At 48.1% G+C, this 23948-nt stretch overlaps 1 protein-coding gene across 5 annotated transcripts in view; it reads left to right on the top strand.

Annotated features, from left to right (window-relative positions):
- The window catches only part of atos (atossa), a 121468-nt gene that overhangs the window by 55415 nt on the left and 42105 nt on the right, over positions 1-23948 (top strand). The gene's annotated exons all lie outside the window — the stretch shown is intronic.

The raw sequence follows: 23948 nt of genomic DNA, 5'->3' as shown, positions 1-23948 counted from the left end.
GACGGGTTGTGGGGCGCCCACTCCCCCGGGGGGACTGACGGGTTGTGGGGTGCCCACTCCCCCGGGGGGACTGACGGGTTGTGGGGTGCCCACTCCCCCGGGGGGACTGACTGGTTGTGAGGTGCCCACTCCCCCGGGGGGACTGACTGGTTGTGGGGTGCCCACTCCCCCGGGGGGACTGACTGGTTGTTGGGTGCCCACTCCCCCGGGGGGACTGACGGGTTGTGGGGTGCCCACTCCCCCGGGGGGACTGACTGGTTGTGGGGTGCCCACTCCCCCGGGGGGACTGACTGGTTGTGGGGTGCCCACTCCCCCGGGGGGACTGACTGGTTGTGGGGTGCCCACTCCCCCGGGGGGACTGACTGGTTGTGGGGTGCCCACTCCCCCGGGGGGACTGACGGGTTGTGGGGTGCCCACTCCCCCGGGGGGACTGACGGGTTGTGGGGTGCCCACTCCCCCGGGGTGTGGGGCTGTGCAACACGACTGTTTGGAGTGTTTCTCTGCCAGTTCTCCGCCACTCATCATTGTCCCTAATCAAAAACAGTGTCAAGTTTCTTTCGTGTGTGTGTGTACTCACCTATTTGTGTCTGCAGGATCGAGCATTGACTCTTGGATCCCGCCTATCCAGCCATCGGTTGTTTACAGCAATGACTCTGGTCCTATTTCCCTATCATACCTAGTTATAGAATTTGCTTCCACAACGTGCTCCTTAAGTGCATTCAATTTTTCCACTACTCTCACGTTAAAAGAACACTTCCTAACATCTGTGACGTACGTGTGTGTGTGTTTTGGGGAAAAATGGTTGATTGACAGTTGAGAGGCGGGCCCAAAGAGCCAGAGCTCAACCCCCGCAAGCACAGCTAGGAGAGTACACCAAGCTCACTTGCTGTATGCCAAAAATGCAGCTGCTTTGCTTAACCCAAAACGTAGGCTCCCAAACAACTGTTCCATCGAGGCAGATGTTTAGGCAACATCAATATTACTGAATGGACAAATCCACAAGGGTCGTGACGAGGGTTCGAACCTACGTCCGAGGGGATCCTAGACGCTGTCTTAATAGACTGAGATTGTGATTTGTGTGTCAATATTATTGTATATATTTTTTTTTTGAAATGCGTCGCATCTGTTAACGAACTGGTCGATTCCGTAAGAATTACGTCGTGTTAGGTGAGAGACGAGAGGTGTGTGTGTGTGTGTGTGTGTGTGTTTTGGGGTGAGTGAGGGCGGTTGGGCACTGAGGCAGGGGGGGGGGGGGGGGAGTATTGAGGGTATCTGGAGTAGTGTTTACTGATGCCCCTTGCTGCCTGGAGTTGGGTTGCGGCCCTCAGCCAATCACAGGCCTCGGGGGGAAAGATTCTCGAGTGCGACTTAAGCTGTAGAACCGTTTGAGAATATTGTATCGTGCTCTCTCTCTCTCTCTCTCTCTCTCTCCACGCCGTCGAGGGAGTTTGGTCACCGTGGTCGTCTACAGGCCACGACCACGGTGTTCGGGGGGTGTTCGGGGTGTTGGGGGGTCGTCGCTCTGCCTATGAATCAAACCCAGAACAAATTAGTTGAGAGCCGACTATGCCATGATGAGCCTTGAAGAGGCAGGTTAAGTGACCCGGTTGTCAAGCCAAACAGTCCTCTTATAAATCGCGTCACTTTCCGCCCTGTATGCGCACTCAGGCCTGAAAAATCGACGTAATTCAAAATGAAATCGTCTGGCGAAAGTGTGACGTACTGTCCCGTTTTTTGTTTTGGGTCCTCTGGCTTACTCGGTTAGGTTAGGAAAGTATAGTTTAAATTGTGTTTTCATGACGTTTTGAAACCTTAAAGAGAACTTCCTGCCCTCCTAACCTACCACACGACCCTAAATTTCCAGTTTTGGGAGAAAAATTCCAAACTTTGATTGGAAAATAAATTTTCATTTTTAATTACGTAAATATTTGACTGTAGCGCATACGAGTGAAAAGTGATGTGATATGCAAGATGACGGGGCCTTACAGCTGAGTGGACAGCGCTACGGATTCGTAGTCCTGAGGTTCTGGGTTCGGTTCCCGGCGGAGGCGGAAACACATGGACAGTTTCCTTCACCCTGATGACCTCTGTTCACCTAGCAGTAAATAGGTACCTGGGAGTTAGACAGCTGCTACGGGCTGCTGCTTCCTGGGGTAACAAAAAGGAGGCCTGGTCGAGGACCGGGCCGCGGGGACGTTAAGCCCCGAAATCATCTCCAGATACTGGTTGCCGGCAGGCGTGACAATGTAGGGTAGACTAGGGTAGACTAGGGTAGGGTAGGGTAGACTATGGTATACAAAGTCTTGGTGTGTGGGGGCCACATACGTCATGAACGGTGCCCAGTCGTTCACCTTTGGCAAGAATTGGCACTCGGTAGCAGGCGCCGTCTGTAACATTTCTACAGTATGTGTTGCCTTAAATTGTTTGGGCTCCAGCTCCTGGGCCGACCTCAAGCATCAATAATGTGGTCTCGTTAACCTCGTTTGTGTGCGTACTCACCTAGTTGTGTTTGCGGGGGTTGAGCTCTGGCTCTTTGGTCCCGCCTCTCAACTGTCAATCAACAGGTGTACAGATTCCTGAGCCTACTGGGCTCTATCATATCTTCACTTGAAACTGTGTATGGAGTCAGCCTCCACCACATCACTGACCAATGTCTTCTCCTATCTATGAAAAAGTGCCGTCATGTTGTTTTGTTGAGTGATGGCAGAGTTTAGCGTGCCCAACCGCTTCCCATCATGCCCAGTTCAAGTTGAAATACCCACGTGAGATCCTTAAATACTTGGGGCACGTTGTCCTTGGTGGCCGACGGAGCCACACTGCCGGGAGGCTACCATCTTGCTAACGACTCCTTGGTCACTGGTGGGCATGGTGCCCAGTGTGGTGCCCCAGGAATGGTTGGCACTCTGCTGTCTCTTGGGCCCTCCACCCCGTCTCCTTTTTGTTACACACCCCCAGGAAGCAGCCCGTAGCAGCTGTCTAACTCCCAGGTACCTATTTACTGCTAGGTGAATAGGGGCATCAGGGTGAAAGAAACTGCCCATTTGTCTCCGCTTCCACCGGGGATCGAACCCGGAACCTCAGGACTACGAATCCGAAGCGCTGTCCACTCGGCTGTTAGGCGCCCCAATCTAGTTCAGTAGAACTAGATTGTTTTACTGTTTATAGTAAATGCAAACTGGCAATATGAAAGGCTTGAAGGCCGACCTTGAAGGCCGACCTTGAAGGCCGACCTTGAAGGCCGACCATGAAGGCCGACCTTGAAGGCCGACCTTGAAGGCCGACCTTGAAGGCCGACCTTGAAGGCCGACCTTGAAGGGTGGGAGTTTGAGGTAGTTTCTCCAACCTTGGCGGGTGACGTCAGTCACACATCATACCAGGAGCAGTTCACAGGTACTTTAAGATTTGTCTTCACTGAATTTTTTTATGGGAATTCTTATTATTAAGAAACTGAGGTTTGATGTATTTGTTGGTAATTATTACAGTGGTATTGTTAAGGGGTCTATTTGTGCACTATATTTGTCTCTTACCCTGGGGCCAGATTAACGAAGTAGTTACGCAAGCACTTACGAACCTGTCCATCTTTTCTCAACCTTTGACGGCTTTGTTTACAATTATTCCCAATCAACTGCTATTGTTATAAACAGCCTCCTGGTGCTTCGCAGCTCATTAACTGTTTAATAATTGTAAACAAAGCCGTCAAAGGTTGAGAAAAGATGGACAGGTTCGTAAGTGCTTGCGTAACTGCTTCGTGAATGTGGCCCCAGAAGAGAAGTTCCGTACACTGTTGCAACGCAGCTCCCCCGCCCCCCCCCTGACAACGTCTATTACATGGGGTGAGGTAAGTGTGGTAGATGAATGTTGTTGCAAGGTTGAACAAGTACACGCACGACGGATCCGGAATGCAAGCGACCTATTGAGCCAGAAGGCATTGCAGAATCTGCAGCATGTGGCCGATATCGTCTGGATCACTATCTTCTTGAGGTTATCTTGAGATGATTTCGGGACTTAAGTGTCCCCGCGGCCAGGCCTCCACCCCCAGGAAGCAGCCCGTAACAGCTGTCTAACTCCCAGGTACCTATTTACTGCTAGGTGAACAGGGGGCATCAGGGTGAGAGAAACATTTTTGCCCATTTGTCTCCGCCTACACCGGGGACCGAACCCGGAACCTCAGGACTAGGAATCCGAAGCGCTGTCCACTCAGCTGTCAGGCGCCGTGTGCCAGACTGACCATCTGAGAGAGACTGGTAATTTTGCTCCAACTGGAAGAGCGACAACGTCAACAAACAAGGGATGTCCAATGTTTACAAATGTTGGGGGGGGGGGGAGTGCCAGATGTGTTGGCACGGCTCGCACACCGGACACCTGTCCATGGAGGGGGGGGGGGCACGGCCGCATATATACTGAAGTACTATGAACAAATCCAGGGCCCCGCTCCTGTGCCAGGTGAGTCCACTACGGGCTCTCCATAGCCCGTGCTACCTAGAACTTTTTGTTCCCAGTAGCTGAATCTTAAACAAAAAAAAATCCACAAGGGCCATGATGAGGGTTCGAACTTACGCCCGGAATGAGCCCAGACGCTGCCTTAGTCCTAGGCAGCGCACTATATTGAAGTACTAGTTATCTTCTGGACGGGTTATTCATGCCCGTGCCACCTCTTGGATGGCTTAATCTCTTCAATCAATCCCGTGGACATCACGGGAGACATCTCCCGTCACGCAGGGTGCAGTCGCACCTCCACAGATCTCCAGTATCGGCTCTTGATACTGGTAATGGCTCAAAAGGGCCACCACTTACGGGCTATTCATGCCCGTGCCACCTTTTGGGTGGCTTAATCTTCATCAATCAATCAATCCCGTGGATATCACTCTTAGAAATGTTATGGTGGAAGGTACACGGGACACATTACGGGCTCACCATAGCCCGTGCTACATGGACACTTCGTTCTGAGTAGCTGAAACAGGTACACGGGATTCTTAATTTATTCTTTGTATTTTCCCACGAGGGTGTTACTCAAGTAGGGAGTCATTCCCTACTGGGAGTCTTGAGTGGCCTTAATTCTTCCCTCAGACTCAAGGGGCCAGATTCACGAAAGAACTTACGCAAGCACTTACGAACGTGTCCATCTTTCCTCAATCTTTGACGGCTTTGGTTACATTTATTAAACAGTTTACAAGCATGAAAACTTGTCAATCAACTGTTGTTATTGTTATAAACAGCCTCCTGGTGCTTCGGAGCTCATTAACTGTTTAATAATTGTAAACAAAGCCGCCAAAGATTGAGGAAAGATGGACAGGTTCGTAAGTGCTTTCGTGAATCTGGCCCCACGACGTCCGCATCCTTGAATTTAATCCAAATTAAAGATAATGTTTCTTTTTTTTATCTGATCAGAATGGGACTCGCTTGTGACCATTCTGCACCCACATCCGCCACCAAGATAATGTTATTAAAACACGACTAAAACAGGCGCGAAAAAGAAACAAGAAAAAACCCCACCTCCATTTAAAACTTTGACCCAAATATTAGAGTAACAAGGTTATCGCGAAAAACCGAACTCAATTACGGGCTCGCCATAGCCCGTGATACATGGACATTCGTTCTGAGTAACTAAATTTAAAACAGCAAATAATGTTCCTTTAGGTGAGAAGTCAGGCTGGGATAAGAGGTGGCTTGCTACTAGGCCCTAGTTTGAGTGTTTAAAGCCTTACAATCCTCCACCTGTGGTTGATTGTTCAATAAATCCCTGAACTATATGTTTAACAATCTCTCACCCTGTCCATGGAGGACAGGAGGAATGTATATATGCGCTGGTTGGCATTGTAAATGTCTGGCCACGGCTGTGGTAGAAAATAATCAGGTTGTATGGGGGTGAGAATAGCTTGAGCTGCCTCATCCCTTTGTGTGTATTTTACCTCATTAAATGTAGGCGACTGAGTCACAATAACGTGGCTGAATTATGTTGACCAGACCACACACTAGAAGGTGAAGGGACGACGACGTTTCGGTCCGTCCTGGACCATTCTCAAGTAGATTGGTGGTGATTTTATTGAGGTAATCAATTTACCTCAATAAACTTGTTTGTCAGCTTGAGTTTGTGTTCTCTTGTTCTTGAAGTTGCTGGTTCGAGGAATTCTTCTGTCAATTTGGTTACTATTTTGTAAGTGGTGATCATGTCGCCTCTTTGTTCTATTTTCTAGCTGTGGCTTGAGTTTTGGAGTAAAATTGAGCCATTTAGAGATCAATCTCAACTCACGTTGAATGAAATGACAAACCATTTTATTACCATGGATAAAATACCTGAAATCCTTGCACTGTATCCTTATTTATATTCCAGTAGATAAGACATATGAGATTCAGAAACAAGTAGTGTATTGTGAAGACTAATAATAAACAGAAGCTCCCCTATGACTCTGTAATATCTCCATTGGTCAAACAGTTGTGTATTAGCGATAAGACCTACCATTAATGTATAATGACTTACTGTAAATATATGGTTCGTGAAATAGATCGTTCTCTAACTAGCTGACATTGTAATTATAAGGTGTGAAGTATAGATGAAATTGTTAATGATCTCCGTTGAGGTCAGATAAAGACCTTTTGTGCCCTCTGTAACGCTTTTTGCGCTACCGCTCACAGGATGATTATATATATCTTGAGGTTATCTTGAGATGATTTCGGGGCTTAGCGTTCTCGCGGTCCGGTCCTCGACAAGCCCTCCACCCCCAGGAAGCAGCCCGTGACAGCTGACTAACTCCCAGGTACCTATTTACTGCTAGGTAACAGGGGCATAGGGTGAAAGAAACTTTGCCCATAGTTTCCCGCCGGCGCCTAGGATCGAACCCGGGACCACAGGATCACGTGTCCAGCGTGCTGTCCGCTCGGCCTGTTGGACCCTGCTATTGGACCTAGAGTGAGTCCAGTGGGTTAGAGGCTGGCCATATGACACCACAGTGAGTTCATTACCTACACGTACTGGCCTAGTTGTGTTTGCGGGGGTTGAGCTCTGGCTCTTTGGTCCCGCCTCTCAACTGTCAATCAACAGGTGTACAGGTTCCTGAGCCTACTGGGCTCTTATCATATCTACATTTGAAACCGTGTATGGAGTCAGCCTCCACCACATCACTGCCTAATGCATTCCACTTGTCAACTACCGACACTAAAAAAATGTAATGTCTGCACACGTGTGATACAGTGGAACACCAATGAATAAACCATGTTGCTATACACGGGTCGTAAGGTAATATACACTACAGGACACTTTAAAGCGTGCCAAGAGTCACGTGTGTGTGCTTATACATGCCAAGTCATGTGTGCGCGCGCGCTTACATACATACCTTTGCCACGTAGGTGCTACAAATAAGTGGTGCTTTCGTATTAAGAGGCGGTGCACAAGCCAACTATTGTAGTGTGCAGCGTAGTGAACCTTGGTGGTGGTGAAGCTATCAGTCGCTCAGGTATAGTGACACGATGCTGTGGTGGTGATTTTAGATTTAGCTACTCAGAAGGAATTGTCCATGTAGCACGGCCTATGGCGAGCTCGTAAATGCTGTGATCCAGTATGGTACTATTATTATCCCAAGCGGTCAGCGGTTCACCTTCCCCCTCCCCCCAGAGAGGGAAGGACGTGCACTCGGGGGGGCCCCTCCCCCCGAGAGCCCGCAAGAGGTACACCTGGGGGCGCCCTTCACACTGGTGAGTGCCACAGCGACACACTGCTCACCTTGACACCAGCCGAGCGGCTGGCAGACTAGCACCAGCTCTACTGGGTGGTGGGAGCCAGCTGCACGGGGTTGGCTCCAGCTGGCCACCAAGGCCAACGCCATCTGTCAGTCACCAAGGCCAGCAGCACAGGGAAGGTGCCAGCATGCAATTGGCGGTCGTCACCCCCCAAGATCCCACTCAACTTGTCCGGGCAACCTGTTAAAAGCTGCCGGCCTACCCTGTCTCAGGGTAGGCCTACTCAGGAGAGGGGCAAGTAGCACGGGCTATGGTGAGCCCGTAGTGGACTTATCTGGCATAGGAGCGGTGCTGTCTAAGGTGAATGAAATTAACCTTATTTATACAGGGGTTGGGGGGGGGGGGTGATGGAAAATACTGAAGGGCCAGGTCCCAAATCTGCACAGTAAGATAACAACGTACTGGAGTGAACGATATGGAAGAAAATGCAGAATAGAACCAGTGAAGAGCAGAGGTGCCATAGGCACAATCAGAGAACACTGTATAAACATCAGAGGCCCGCGGTTGTTCAACATCCTCCCAGCAAGCATAAGAAATATTGCCGGAACAACCGTGGACATCTTCAAGAGGAAACTAGATTGTTTCCTCCAATGGAGTGCCGGACCAACCGGGCTGTGGTGGGTATGTGGGCCTGCGGGCCGCTCCAAGCAACAGCCTGGTGGACCAAACTCTCACAAGTCAAGCCTGGCCTCGGGCCGGGCTTGGGGAGTAGAACAACTCCCAGAACCCCATCAAGCAGGTATCAAGCAGAGGGGGGGGGGGGGTGTTGGCCCGTCAACGCAAGCTGGATTACACTAGAGCAAGATATGGTGTAAATTTGTGACTGGCTCGCCATGTGCGTAGTGCATTCTGTGCCCAATCGCACGAGACTGTTGTTTAAAACACACCTCAATCACTAGGGGCCCAGACTCCCGAAGCAGTTACGCAAGCACTTACGAACGTGTCCATCTTTCCTACAATCTTTGACGGCTTTGGTTACATTTAGTAAACAGTTTACAAGCATGAAAACTTGCCAATCAACTGTTGCTATTGTTATAAACAGCCTCCTGGTGCTTCGGAGCTCATTAACTGTTTAATAATTGTAAACAAAGCCGCCAAAGATTGAGAAAAGATATACAGGTTCGTAAGTGCTTGCGTAACTGCTTCCTGAATCTGTCGCTACCGTCCACCCCAGGGGCCAGTCTAGCTTCATGCAGGTCGGCGTTCAATCCCCGACCGTCCACAAGTGGTTGGGCACCATTCATCCCCTGCCTCGTCCCATCCCAAATCCTTATCCTGACCCCTTCCCAGTGCTATATAGTCGTAATGGCTTGGCGCTTTAAAAACCCGCTCCTGTGCCACCATACGGGCTCGCCATAGCCCGTGCTACATGGAACTTGTTTTGAGTAGCTGAATCAAAAAAAAATTGGCGTTTTTTATATATATTTTATTCATATTCTATTTTGTTGTGACGAGACATAACTGGCCGACCCCTCAGTGTTCAAGAGAGACTGGGTAAGCACCTCTAAAGGATACCTGATCAACCAGGAGGCCTGGTCGAGGACCGGGCCGCGGGGACGCCAAGCCCCGGAAGCACCTCAAGGTAACCTCAAGGTAAGGTACGCTGTGTTTGATCATTTACCTCATTAAACTGCTCGATGATATCTTAGAATGGTGGTGGTGAGGAGAGATCAGATGTTACCTTGTCTGGTCTGGAGTGAGGAGATGGCCAGCCAGGGCCACGTGAAGGTCTTACAGGAGGGCACACAGGACACGCTTGGCACGTCTCCCATTCACTCCTCCACCCGTCCTCGACTAGAGTCCATTCCATCCAGCGGTCGACCCCACAGACGCATTCATACATTTTTGCATGCTGTTCATTCAAACCGGGAATGTTCACAAATATATATATATTAGCATATTGTGTATATATAGGTTTGGTATTTAGGTTCTGTTGGCGATTATTTGTAGTACGTGGGTGAAGCATTTACAGCGTTGTGGTTCGAACACAAGTCGTCAGTGAAGCACTTGTTCCGGAAGTGTTCGGACGAAATCAGTTGTCGTGTGTAAACCGTTTTTCATTCATAAACAGCTGGGGGGGTTGGCAGGTGGATGGAATGTACTTTTGAATCTGTTTGGAGGACGGACTGTACTCCATTGAGAAAATCAGGGGATCGTCTAGGGTCAGAGAACATGGGGGGGGGGGGGGGGTCAACGTGTGAAAACCATTATTTGGCTTCAATGAAGCCTCAACACCACCTAGAGGATTCGGGTGAATCCCAGGTTGCATTTTTTTTACCATGTTGTAGTGTAATACTCGCCTAGTTGTGCTTGTGGGGGTTGGGCTGTGGTTCTTTGGTCCCGCCTCTCAACTGTTATACATATTCCCTGAGCCTACTGGGCTCTTATCAACTGGTGTAAATGTAGTGGTGTAAAGCGTGTGTTTGAGAGTACTCAGAGCGCAGGTTCGAATCCTCCTTTATAGCTCCTTCAGATTATCTCACTGATACATCACGTTAATGTGGTTTCTGTGTACACTGGCGCCATCTTGAATGGTTTGAGTGTTGCTCAAGACTCGCCGATGGAACTGTCAAGTTTGCAAGAGGTTGCAACGTCATGTCCGGGGTGACGGTGCTGTGTACCCGTGTTGCAACGGTGTTGTTGGTCGGTGTTGCGGCACCGTTGGTGTGGTCCGTAGTGTGCCACCCAGTACCATGACGTAGAGATAAATGCCAGGTGAAGAATGTGGCGGTGGGTGTCCTATAGTCGTGCGGGCTATTCATGCCCATGCCACCCTCCTGGGCGGCATGGGTATGAATAGCACGGAATAGCTCTTGTTCAAAAGGACGGGAGACATCTCCCGTCACGCAGGGTGCAGTCGCACCTCCACAGATCTCCAGTATCATCTATTGATACTGGTAATGGCTCAAAAGAGCCACCACTTACGGGCTATTCGTGCCCGTGCCAACTTTTGGGTGGCTTGATCTTCATCAATCAATCTTGTTCAATCATTACGGGTGCAACGGGGAGGGGGGGGGGTGTATTTGGCACCCAGGAGTGCCACACTAGGCCCCTGGCCCGGCACTTGGCACCGGGTAGTGTTGTCTTAGTGTGTTCTTAACGTCCTTGGCCCTCAGGCGAAGGGCAAGGACCCGGGGGACGCCGCCCCACTCTCCACCCCCCCCCCCCTCCATCCCCCCCCTCCATCCCCCCCTCCATCCCCCCCTCCATTCCCCCCCTCCATCCTCCCCCCCTCCATCCCCCCCCTCCATCCCCCCCCCTCCATCCCCCCCTCCATCCCCCCCCCCCTCCATCCCCCCCTCCATCCCCCCCCCCTCCATCCCCCCCTCCATCCCCCCCCTCCATCCCCCCCCCTCCATTCCCCCCCTCCATCCCCCCCTCCATCCCACCCCCCTCCATCCCACCCCCCTTTCTCTTGTTACTTTCCGCCCCCCCCCCTTGTTCCTCCCCGCCATTTTCCATGTTTTTAAGCAATTGAACAATTAGCACATTGCTTCCCGGGAACATAAATTGTTACATTGTGTAATAGGTTTTGGTTCCTTTGTAAATTGTTTAATTGGTTGAGGTGTAACAGGTCGTGATGTAACACACTTCATTGTTGGCGAAGACCACGTTTGTCGACATTGTAGTTGGCTATTGTTTACAAGCTGCATGTCTTCTTGTCCCCATCCCTGCCCGTGTGTGGCAGTGCACAATAGACGGTTGTATTTATATAAGAACATAAGAACAAAGGTAACCGCAGAAGGCCTATTGGCCCATACGAGGCAACTCCTATCTATAACCACCCAATCCCACTCATATATACATGTCCAACCCACGCTTGAAACAATCGAGGGACCCCACCTCCACCACGTTACGCGGTTAATTGGTTCCATAAATCAACAACCCTGTTACCGAACCAGTATTTACCCAAGTCTTTCCTAAATCTTACCTAAATATATTCGTACATTGAAACGTGTATACATTTAAATGTAGTTGATTGTGATGTGTGCTTCAGCCTACAGTTTAGACCTATTGTGTGCGACTGTCGTGTGTGTCAGTGAACACCAGCATTATCTTCACTCTAATATGACTTGATGTCCTCAGGTTAGGCAAGGCTCTAATAAATTTGTCAATAAAGATGTTAATAATAATTTTTTTTTTAGTTGGCTATTGTTGTGGTAAGTGGCATCCCGTCACATGGTTTGTGGTGCACTCTTGGTACTTGTGTGTGTGGGGGGGGGGGTGAAGGGGGGAGGGGTAGGGGTAGTGTCTAGGGGGGGGGGGTGTTGGATAAATGCAGATTACACAATAATGGGTTACCTCACAGTTAAGTGGATCAGCGCGGGGCTTCCTTACCTTGAGACGTGTGACAGTGTCAGAGAGGGGGTCCGCCCCCCCCCCCACATACACCAATTATTGATCTCCAAAGAGCCAGAGCTCAACCACCCGCAAGCACAATTAGGTGAGTACACACACCCACCCACCTACCTACCTGTTGAAGGGTGGGGGGGGTGGGGGGGGTCGTGGGGTTGACCTCTGGGTGTCCAGTGTCGGGGAAATGACTGCTTGGGTTTACAGAAATCCCCCCCCCCCCCCCTGCGTCACTTGCCCAGTTTCCCCACGATGTCTATCTTGAGATGAACAAATCCACAAGGGCTGTGACGAGGATTCGAACCTACGTCCGAGATCATCCCAGACGCTGCCTTAATCGGACGCAGGTTCGAATCCTCGTCACGGCCCTTGTGGATTTGTTCATTTGATGCATCACGCTATTGTGATTTGTGTGTGTTATCTTGAGATGGTTTCGGGGCTTAGCGTCCCCGCGGCCCGGTCCCTTGACCAGGCCCCCTTTTTGTTACACATCCCCAGGAAGCAGCCCGTAGCAGCTGTCTAACTCCCAGATACCTATTTACTGCTAGGTGAACAAGGGCATCAGGGTGAAAGAAACACTACCCATTTTTTTTGTCTGCCTCCACCGGGGATCGAACCCTCCTGTCAGGCCCCAGGCATTGAGGCGACTCTGAGGCATTCAGGTGTCAGAGGAAAGCTTGGTGTTGAGGGCAGTATTCCCATAAATCACTTTACTATTGATCTATAAGCACTTTTATAGCCTTTTAAACTGGCTTGATTGACAGTCTTGGAGAAACATTTCTTAGTCAAGGGAAGAATGTTACCGCGGTAACCTCTAAATGCAGGCGATGAGTCACAATAACGTGGCTAAAGTATGTTGACCAGACCACACACTAGAAGGTGAAGGGACGACGACGTTTCGGTCCGTCCTGAACCGACAATCGACTTGAGAATGGTCCAGGACGGACCGAAACGTTGTCGTCCGTTCACCTTCTAGTGTGTAGTCAGGTCAACAATAAGCTCTAAACTTTGACAAAGAGCTTTTGAGGTGGACGTGGCAAGAGGCGAGGCGGAGTTGTGGTCACAAGACTGCCAGGTAGACTTGGAGAACTTTGGTGTGTGTGGTAAGAGCCAGCCAGTGTTGCCAGCCCCGGCGCCGCTAAGTTGAAAGAAGTTCTGGAAATTGTTTTTACTATAGTGAGCGCCGTCGAGTCTACGTCATAGTCTACGACGTCTGTCAGGGTCTACGACGTCTGTCAGGGTCTACGACGTCTGTCAGGGTCTACGACGTCTGTCAGGGTCTACGACGTCTGTCAGGGTCTACGACGTCTGTCAGGGTCTACGACGTCTGTCAGGGTCTACGACGTCTGTCAGGGTCTACGACGTCAGTCATAGTCACAGCTTCGTGTCATCCTTTGCAGATAATACAAAAATCGGCATGAAAATTGTCACTGTAGAAGACACTGAAAAGATATAAATAAAGTCTTATATCTTTTATATAAAACTAGACGGATATAAATAAAGGAAGGGGGAAGTAGCGAGTACTGCTCGGTACTCACTGTAAACCTCTCCAGGTATACTCCCAGTATGACTGGACTTCTTAAGGACCACTTTCTCCTTGCCTCGCGCCGGCAAACTCTCACGTATCCCTTTTGCCAGCTGTCACAACACTTGTTTAGCGAGGTGCAGCGTCTTCAAGTCTGTGTCCTCAACCTCTGGGTCCAGACCGTGGGATTATACACGCTCTGCCCCCCCCCCCCCCCACTCTGTTGTTGACATAGACGTGGCAAGCAACGAGTTAGAGAAATGTAATTGTTGGGTATCACTTGTGGCATTTGGACTGCGTACAGGAGCCGCTGTAGCATTTGACCTTTACACGGTGATGTGTACGTTGGTGTACCCGGGCTGGGGGGGCTCTTGCCTCTTCCTGGGTGTCCCTGTTTTGTCCCCACACACCCACCCACTCTTGGCGTGTCTGTGTCTCCCCCCCAACCACACCCACTTTGTCCTGGAGGCAGCATACTGCCTCTCCCAGAAGGTTGAGCTCTGCGTGACAGTGTCTTCGTGTAGCTCATCTCACGTGCTGGTAAGTCTTTACCAAGTGCTTTATCTGCACCTCCCTCTTGACCCTCCTCCCTTCCCCAGCACCCACTCCCTTGACTCCCCTGCCTCCCCCAGCACCCACTCTTGTCCCTGCTCCTGCTGTACTTCAAATTTGTTGCCTCTTTTTGTCCGCTTCATATAACTGGAGGTCTATAACATGCACCTTCATATAACTGGAGGCCTATAACATACACCGTCATATAACTGGAGGCCTATAATATACACCGTCATATAACTGGAGGTCTATAACATGCACCTTCATATAACTGGAGGCCTATAACATACACCGTCATATAACTGGAGGCCTATAATATACACCGTCATATAACTGGAGGTCTATAACATACACCGTCATATAACTGGAGGTCTATAATATACACCGTCATATAACTGGAGGTCTATAACATACACCGTCATATAACTGGAGGTCTATAACATACACCGTCATATAACTGGAGGTCTATAACATACACCGTCATATAACTGGAGGCCTATAATATACACCTTCATATAACTGGAGGTCTATAACATACACAGTCATATAACTGGAGGCCTATAATATACACCGTCATATAACTGGAGGTCTATAACATACACCGTCATATAACTGGAGGCCTATAATATACACCGTCATATAACTGGAGGCCTATAACATACACCGTCATATAACTGGAGGTCTATAACATACACCGTCATATAACTGGAGGTCTATAATATACACCTTCATATAACTGGAGGTCTATAACATACACCGTCATATAACTGGAGGTCTATAACATACACCGTCATATAACTGGAGGTCTATAACATACACCGTCATATAACTGGAGGCCTATAATATACACCTTCATATAACTGGAGGTCTATAACATACACAGTCATATAACTGGAGGCCTATAATATACACCGTCATATAACTGGAGGTCTATAACATACACCGTCATATAACTGGAGGCCTATAATATACACCTTCATATAACTGGAGGTCTATAACATACAGTCATATAACTGGAGGCCTATAATATACACCGTCATATAACTGGAGGTCTATAACATACACCGTCATATAACTGGAGGCCTATAATATACACCGTCATATAACTGGAGGCCTATAACATACACCGTCATATAACTGGAGGCCTATAACATACACCGTCATATAACTGGAGGCCTATAATATACACCGTCATATAACTGGAGGCCTATAATATACACCGTCATATAACTGGAGGTCTATAATATACACCGTCATATAACTGGAGGTCTATAATATACACCTTCATATAACTGGAGGCCTATAATATACACCTTCATATAACTGGAGGTCTATAACATACACCTTCATATAACTGGAGGTCTATAATATACACCGTCATATAACTGGAGGTCTATAACATACACCGTCATATAACTGGAGGTCTATAATATACACCTTCATATAACTGGAGGTCTATAACATACACCTTCATATAACTGGAGGTCTATAATATACACCGTCATATAACTGGAGGTCTATAACATACACCGTCATATAACTGGAGGTCTATAATATACACCTTCATATAACTGGAGGCCTATATAACATACATGTTGAGAGGAATTTAAATTGCGGATTTCATTTCATCTACTGTCATCGTTTCATCTTGAGAACCGGGCCGCGGGAACACTAAGCCCCGAAATCATCGCAAGGTATCAGTTGACCACATTGATGACTACCTCTGGACATTTCTGGGTGAAATATTTTTTTCGGGAGAAAGCGCCAAGCCATTACGACTATATAGAGCTGGGAAGGGGGTTAAGATAAGGATTTGGGATGGTACGGAGGGAAGGAATGGTGCCCAACCACTTATGGACGGTAGGGGATTGAACGCCGACCTGCATGAAGCGAGCCCGTCGCTCTACCGTTCAAGTGGTTGGGTTTCTGGGCCAAATAATCCAAGTATTGTGAGGTAAGACCTTGGAGCTCCTCGAAGGTTCCACCTCGTACACTTAATATTAAGTTTTCACCACGTCAGCCCAACCACTTGGGGTGGACGGTAGAGCGACGGTCTGGCTTCATGCAGGTCGGTGTTCAATCCCCGACTGTCCATAAGTGGTTGGGCACCATTCCTTTCCCCCGTCCCATCCCAAATTCTTATCCCGATGTTCCCAGTGCTATATAGTCGTAATGGCTTGAGTGCTGTCCCCGTGATAGTTCCCATTGCCCCCACATAAGCCTTTTGCCCTCTGATCTCTTCCCTGAACACATCATTCCTGTTGACCAATCTACACACTAGAAAATGAAGGGACGACGACGTTTCGGTCCGTCCTGGACCGAAACATTCTCAAGTCACAATCTACTTGAGAATGGTCCAGGACGGACTGAAACGTCGTCGTCCCTTCACCTTCTAGTGTGTGGTCTGGTCAACATACTTCAGCCACGTTATTGTGACTCCTCGCCTGCCAGTCACTCCTGTTTCCCCTCAATCAAGTTACGGGCTCACCATAGCCCGTGCTACATGGAACTCTGTTCCAGGTAGCGAATCTTTAACAACAACAACCCGTCAGTGTTGGTACACTAGAAAGTAGATAGTTTCCTCCAAGGAGTGCCGGACCAACCGGGCTGTGGTGGGTATGTGGGCCTGCGGGCCGCTCCAAGCAACAGCCTGGTGGACCAAACTCTCACAAGTCAAGTCTGGCCTCGGGCCGGGCTTGGAGTAGAAGAACTCCCAGAACCCCATCAAGCAGGTATCAACACCATGGTGGCCTCCAAGGAGACGTGACTTGTCTAACTCCGCCAGAGTGAATATTCCTGTCAGTTTTGCTGGTGTGTCATTGACCTTCACTCTTGTGGGTCTCTTGACATGTTGGCTTAGTCTCTTGCTGCTGCTTCACAGTTCCTTTCACAGTCCTTGTTTACCATCTCTTCGAATATACATAGTTGATACCTGATTGATGGGGTTCTGGGAGTTCTTCTACTGCCCAAGCCCGGCCCGAGGCCAGACTTGACTTGTGAGAGTTTGGTCCACCAGGCTGTTGCTGGGAGCGGCCCACAGGCCCACACACCCACCACAGCCCGGTTGGTCCGGCACTCCTTGGAGGAAACTATCTAGTTTCCTAGAGTTGTGATGCGCCACCACCATCTGGGAATACATGTGGGGGGGGGGGGGGGCGGTGGTGATTATCCTGAGGTTATCTTGATGATTTCGGGGCTTAGTGTCCCCGCGGCCCGGTCCTCGACTAGGCCTCCATCCCCAGGAAGCAGCCCGTGACAGCTGACTAACTCCCAGATACCTATATACTGCTAGGTAACAGGGGCATCAGCGTGAAAAAAACTCTGCCCATTGTTTCTCGCCGGCACCCGGGATCGAACCCGGGACCGAACCTGGGACCACAGGATCACGCGTCCAGTGTTCTGTCCGCTCAGCCACTGGCTCCCTGTTACCAGGCTTCTTGTGGGCTATTCATGCCCGTGCCACCTTTTGGGTGGCTTAATCTTTATCAATCACTGATGGGGGGAAGAGCGGCCAAAGCTCAGTACCAGGACGAGGAGTGGCAGCAGGCGAGGGGGGGGGGGACAGTGCCAGCACTAAGCCCACAGACACTGTGGTGCCTGGGTTAACATAGGTGAGGGAAGAGTGCCAGGCACCGCAAGTGTGGGCTTAGCGTCAGCTGTCGGGATCTTTGCGTGAGGGTCTGGCCCTGGAGGACGTGACTACTTGGCACTCCCAGAGCCTCCCTGGCGACCTTCACCACGTGGCTATACTTCTCTTGTATAAATGACTGTATAATACATACCTGTGTGTGTGTTTGTGTGTGTGTTTGTGTGTGTTTGTGTGTGTGTTTGTGTGTGTGTTTGTGTGTGTGTTTGTGTGTGTGTTTGTGTGTGTGTTTGTGTGTGTGTGTGTGTGTGTACACGTACACGTGTCTGCCAGTACGTGATGTAATGTGACTTCATCCGGGAACCCACCTCAAGGTAGACTAGAGTGCCAGGCGACCCATCTACCAGTTTACAAAGGTATACCACAGCTGGGAAAGGTTAACTACATCCCAGTCTACTTGCAGTGTGTTGCCATAACGAGGGCATCATAATAGAGCGCCTCAATAGGACTAAACCAGGCACCAATACGGGGTCAAAGGTCAAGTGATGCATATATGCTGGTTAGCATTGTAAATGTGTGGCCACGTCTGTGGTAGAAAATAATTAATAATTATTTTAATTATTAAGTGAAGCAGGATGACAAGCCTATTATCTACGGTAGAATGATCACACACAGTGAAGAATAATGAGCAGCTTACCTTGAGGTGATTCCGGGGCTTTGCGTCCCCGCGGCCCGGTCGTCGACCAGACCTCCTGGTTGCTGGACTGATCAACCAGGCTGTTGGACGCGGCTGCTCGCAGCCTGACGTATGAGCTTAGCTACAACTCTTCCCATAATTGAAGGAACTGAACCCAAGAGTTCATTTAGCTCGGCAAAAACAAATCTTCTTGACGCTAGTTACACAATTATTGTTATATATACTCTTACACATACTCACATGTACATATATATACATATACAATCGCCTACACATATGAAAAGATTATTGTTGACTGTGTATCATAAGTGATTCCACAAGAGGCTCACAACAGTCACTATACAAGGCACTTTACATCTATGGTGAGTCACACAGTTACTAGTCTTGCTCCACACCCACCCAACTGGGCGGCAGCTGTACAGTCATGTGCTCCACACCCACCCAACTGGGCGGCAGCTTTACAGTCATGTGCTCCACACCCACCCAACTGGGCGGTAGCTGCACCTACAGTCAGCAAACTATGGATACTTGGCTAAGATTCCCGGCAGTACATCATTATGAATGAAGTACTTACACATTTCTTGGACACCATTGATGGTGTTATCTCTGAATTCCGCGATTTTTTCACATTCCATTATATAATGACGCAAAGTATGCGAATAGTTCTGCTGACAGTTTACATTTAGTCAAATATACATCAGCAGATGTTACAAACTGCCAGAGGTAGTTGTGGATAGTGTTCACCGCTACTGTTCTCCCTCATGTCTAATCACCAGTTAGGGGTGATTAGAGGTCATAGTGACGTCACCTGTGGGGCGGGTGGGTGACGTCACTGGCGTGGGTGGGGGGGGGGGAGGGTAGGCACAGTGCCATAAGATTAGTGACGTCAGGGGACTGGGATTGGATATCATTTATATTTTAATCTATATTTAGTTCTTAATTTAATGATTGGTTTGATAACTTTCCCTCCACGTGCGCTCGTCACCTGCCAGAGTACGCGGCACCTGACTGGAACCGGAAATATGGCCGCAACAAACGTGGATATATGAGGAAATTGAGTAAATTCCTACAGGAAGTATCTGACCGGCCATGTTGTTATGGGCCGCTGCATGCAACAACTCTGCGGAAGATGCCCCCAGGGTAGGCTTGGAGAGAGGAACTCTAGAAACATAATACAGGTAAACCACAGAGTACAGGTAAAGATTTTACATGATGGTGGCTTTGACTTTATATAGCTTGGCAACAACCTGAAATAAATGTTGTAAGCTATGAACTCGTTAAATATTTTATATATATATTATATAATATTATTTATATATTAAATATAAATATTAGTCATAACTCGCAATATTCCACATAAATACAACTTTTCCATTTCTTGAATGTGTCATCTTAACTCAAAAATCAACAGCAAGGGCCCCTGATGTAGGCCTCCTGGTTAACAATAGAATCAGTATATTGAATCTATAAATTCACTGAAATTACATTTTCTGAAATACCACACAGGGTGACGGACTTGCCAAATTATAATTCAGGGAAGGTTTAATTGGGCTGTTCGGTATTTTGACCTGTTTGATCACAATCTTTATTGTAATTTGGTCATATCAACACACAAGTTTTACTCTTAGGGGGTTTTAGTTCAAGTTCACTTGGGTCGGTGAAGTTCCACAGGGCAAGGAGCTCAGTGAAGAATTATTTATATCTAGTAATATGGGGAAATTCGACTTGAGAATGGTCCAGGACGGACCGAAACGCCGTCGTCCCTTCAACTTCTAGTGTGTGGTCTGGTCAACATACTTCAGCCACGTTATTGTGACTCATCGCCTGCATATCTAGTAATATTAAAGTGATTCAGAAACTAGACGCAGAGACGTCGTAAATCGTATTTCAACAAGATACAAAAATAGCTTAGTGTCGCCCAACTTTAGTGTTTGAAGAAAATGGCAAGTGTGTGAGGTTTAAGTGTCGACAATTGACCCCATGGTGGTGGTGCCAGGGAAGGTGCCCAATATACTTCTTGGTGCCCGAACTAGCGCCCGCTGGCCAGGTGCCTCCCTCGGGCAGGAGTTGCCAAGACATGACTACATTCCTTTACGTTGAAACGGCAAAAAATCGCCGTTTGCCATATATTGGCTCTTTGGCAAACACCCCCAAAATTTGTTTATATATAAATGTTCGAAATATGGTTAATGGAATAATAGGATTTATATCCAGAAGCATTAGCAACGGCATTTATTCTTTAGTATTTTATTCTTGTTAACACAAGTGATCTCCTCTCGACTTTTATCATTGAAGTGTGGATTACTTTTGGACATAATTTATAAGTGTAGGGTTGCCACGGTGGTTTGGAGGGATGGGGGAGGAGGTTGACATGTTATAACTATTAATTCTAACATAGTCCCACTGTCATTCTGGCCCGATCCCAAAATCCATTCTATAGCTCAAGGGTTCCAAACATTTTTTAGACGCGGCCCCGTTTTCTAATACTCAATGACCTCTTAACCGTCTGCCAATTTCAGAATTGGGAAAAAATCAGAGTTCCCTTTTAAAATCTTTTGAACATATATGTATATATATACTCAGACTTTAGGTTCTGTAACCCCTAGAACAATTTGGCAACCCCCGTAACAAGTGCCATAGTTGAGTAAAATACTATCTTACAATGCCAATTCCTAAGGAATGTCCGATAGACATGATATTAAGACCACCTTATAAAACCTTATATTGCGCACAAAGAACCATACAAATATTTCTGATACTATTTCAACACACAATCTGGGTTAGCCAACCAGGTTAACCAACTAACTACTCCAGACACTCAAATGGCAAGGCCGACGGGTACTTATCAACTGGGTGCCAAGTTATGTGGCGAAATAGGAAATGACATTGCAGACGAAGCTGCAAAACTTGCAACTAAGAGAAGACAGCAGTTGCAACATCAGGATCTGCGGGTTGGTGCAAGAATTCAACCAACTACGAACCACTTAGTTTGATGAAAGGGAACAGTAGAGCAACAGAAGTACACTTACATCGCATCAGGCTTGGATACCCATGTGCATGGGAAATAGGCTTACAGGTTCCGGAAGATGAGAGGAAATGTCAATACTGTGGAGAAATGCCCGTCAGACCACTGGAACATTATCTAACACAGTGCACAGTTAAAAACCCCATTAGGATTTCAACTTGGATTCAACAGAGCAGAAGAAATTGGTATACACATATGGCAAAAATCTTACTGAAGCGACCATACGAGTCATAATACTCACACTCCGCCCAAGTAAAACAGAAACAAGCAACACTTAGTGGGCCAGCCAGAGGCTTAGGGCCCGCGTAGGAATATCCCTGCAAAAAAAGGCAAAAAGAGGGGGGGGGGGGTGCTCGGTAAATCATAACACTGGTAATTCTTTACCCAGGGCAAAAATAGAAAAAAAAACGTAGCTACAACTTAAGGTAACGACGCTCCACCTTAAATAGTTGTTCACATTAAGAACATTACTCTAACGTTTAACAAGTGAGGAAACCACTTGACCTGTAAAACTAGGGCACATAGATAAATTAATAAAGGGACGAGCGGCAGCAACATCCACCCACATCGGCTACCTCCAGGGCACTGAGGTTTAAACCTGGCGGGAAACTTAACTTTCCTGAACGTGTTGCCACATTCACATTCACCAGAGCAAGATCTTGTAATGTTCTACGCGCTAGTAACGAACCTATCACATACATGAATGAGAATAATTCTAGACATGTATTCTCCTGGAGTTAGTATTTGAGCAGAGCGACTCTAGGCACATAGGCCATAATAGGGGGGGGAGAGCTGGCAGCGCTGCACTGCTCCTCCCGCGCTGAAGTAACCGGTTTATACTGGTTGCTCACAGACCAAAACCGTTAGCTAGGCTGACTATGACTATCAACGTTTTTAAAAATATGTACGTTCTTGAATCCCGTTTACATATAACACTTTAAAACTCCTGTTTCAGTTTACATAGAACGCTTTAGATAACTCAATATGCATGGGGGGACACCCATGCATATTGAGTTATCACGTTTAATGTGCCCAACCACTTGGACGGTCGGGGATTGAACGCCGACCTGCATGAAGCGAGACCGTCGCTCTACCGTCCACGGTTTTGGAAAGCTCCACTACACCATTGAGGATTTTGTTGATGTTGGGCAGGAGGGAGGCAGGACCTGCTGGCCTGCTCGATTTCTTTTTTGCTCCGATAATTTATTACCTATTACGGCCGAACTAGTCATGCACCTTCGGGTCATTGGGAAACACTTCTTATCGATTCTTAGAAGCTTGTCATGGGCCACTATAAACCAGGTCGAAGATGGTCTCCATTATGGGTTATTCATGCTCGTACTCGCTTAGTTGTGTTTGCGGGGGTTGAGCTCTGGCTCTTTGGTCCCGCCTCTCAACTGTCAATCAACTGGTGTACAGATTCCTGAGCCTATTGGGCTCTATCATATCTACATTTGAAACTGTGTATGGAGTCAACCTCCACCACATCACTGCTTAATGCATTCCACCTGTTAACTACTCTGACACTGAAAAAGTTCTTTCTAACGTCTCTGTGGCTCATTTGGGTACTCAGTTTCCACCCGAGTTAGTTTGTCTTTGTCCACCCTGTGAATTCCCCTGAGAATTTTGTAGGTGGTTATCATGTCTCCCCTTACTCTTCTGTTTTCCAGGGACGTGAGGTTCAGCTCCTTTAGTCTTTCCGCGTAGCTCATTCCTCTAAATTCCGGAACGAGTCTGGTGGCATACCGCTGAATCTTCTCTAACTTTGTCTTGTGTTTAACTAAGTATGAACTTAGTTAAACAGAAGTTGTGTGTTTGTGTAAACGCTTAGTTATGGACGTGCCACCTCTTGAGTGGCCTAAACTTTATCATAGTCTCCCGTCACACACACGTACGTAAATCAACTACGGGCTCACCATAGCCTGTGCTACTTGGAACTTTTAGTTCCAGGTAGCGAATGTTAAACAAGAAGAGGTACACCTTGCTTTGTGGATGCCTTGTATGGGTGTAAACATTGTATAGAGTCGCTGTGGTTTTAAGTTATATCCTTAGGCCATTGTTAAGGTTCCCCTGCCGGAACCGGTCGGCCGAACAGACAGCACACTGGACTTGTGATCCTGTGGTCCCGGGTTCGATCCCGAGCGCAGGCGAGAAACAATGGGCAGAGTTTTTTCACCCTATGCCCCTGTTACCTAGCAGTAAAATAGGTACCTGTGTGTTAGTCAGCTGTCACGGGCTGCTTCCTGGGGGTGGAGGCCTGGTCGAGGACCGGGCCGCAGGGACACTGAAAAGCCCCGAAATCATCTCAAGATAACCGTGCTATTGAGTAGTCTTAACAGAGAAAAAGTTCCCAGAAGCAGCAGCATCCTGCTGCCACACTGAAATTTTCAGCTTTTCTCTGACTACTAGTGAAGCTCAGAGGAATTAGTGATCCAGGATTGATGAAGACTAAGCCACGCAAGAAGTGGTCCCAGCT

The sequence above is a fragment of the Procambarus clarkii genome, chromosome 49, assembly GCF_040958095.1.
Source record: "Procambarus clarkii isolate CNS0578487 chromosome 49, FALCON_Pclarkii_2.0, whole genome shotgun sequence".
Classification (NCBI taxonomy): domain Eukaryota; kingdom Metazoa; phylum Arthropoda; class Malacostraca; order Decapoda; family Cambaridae; genus Procambarus; species Procambarus clarkii.
Note: the sequence above shows the minus strand (reverse complement) of the source record. Positions and strands in the feature narration are given on the sequence as shown.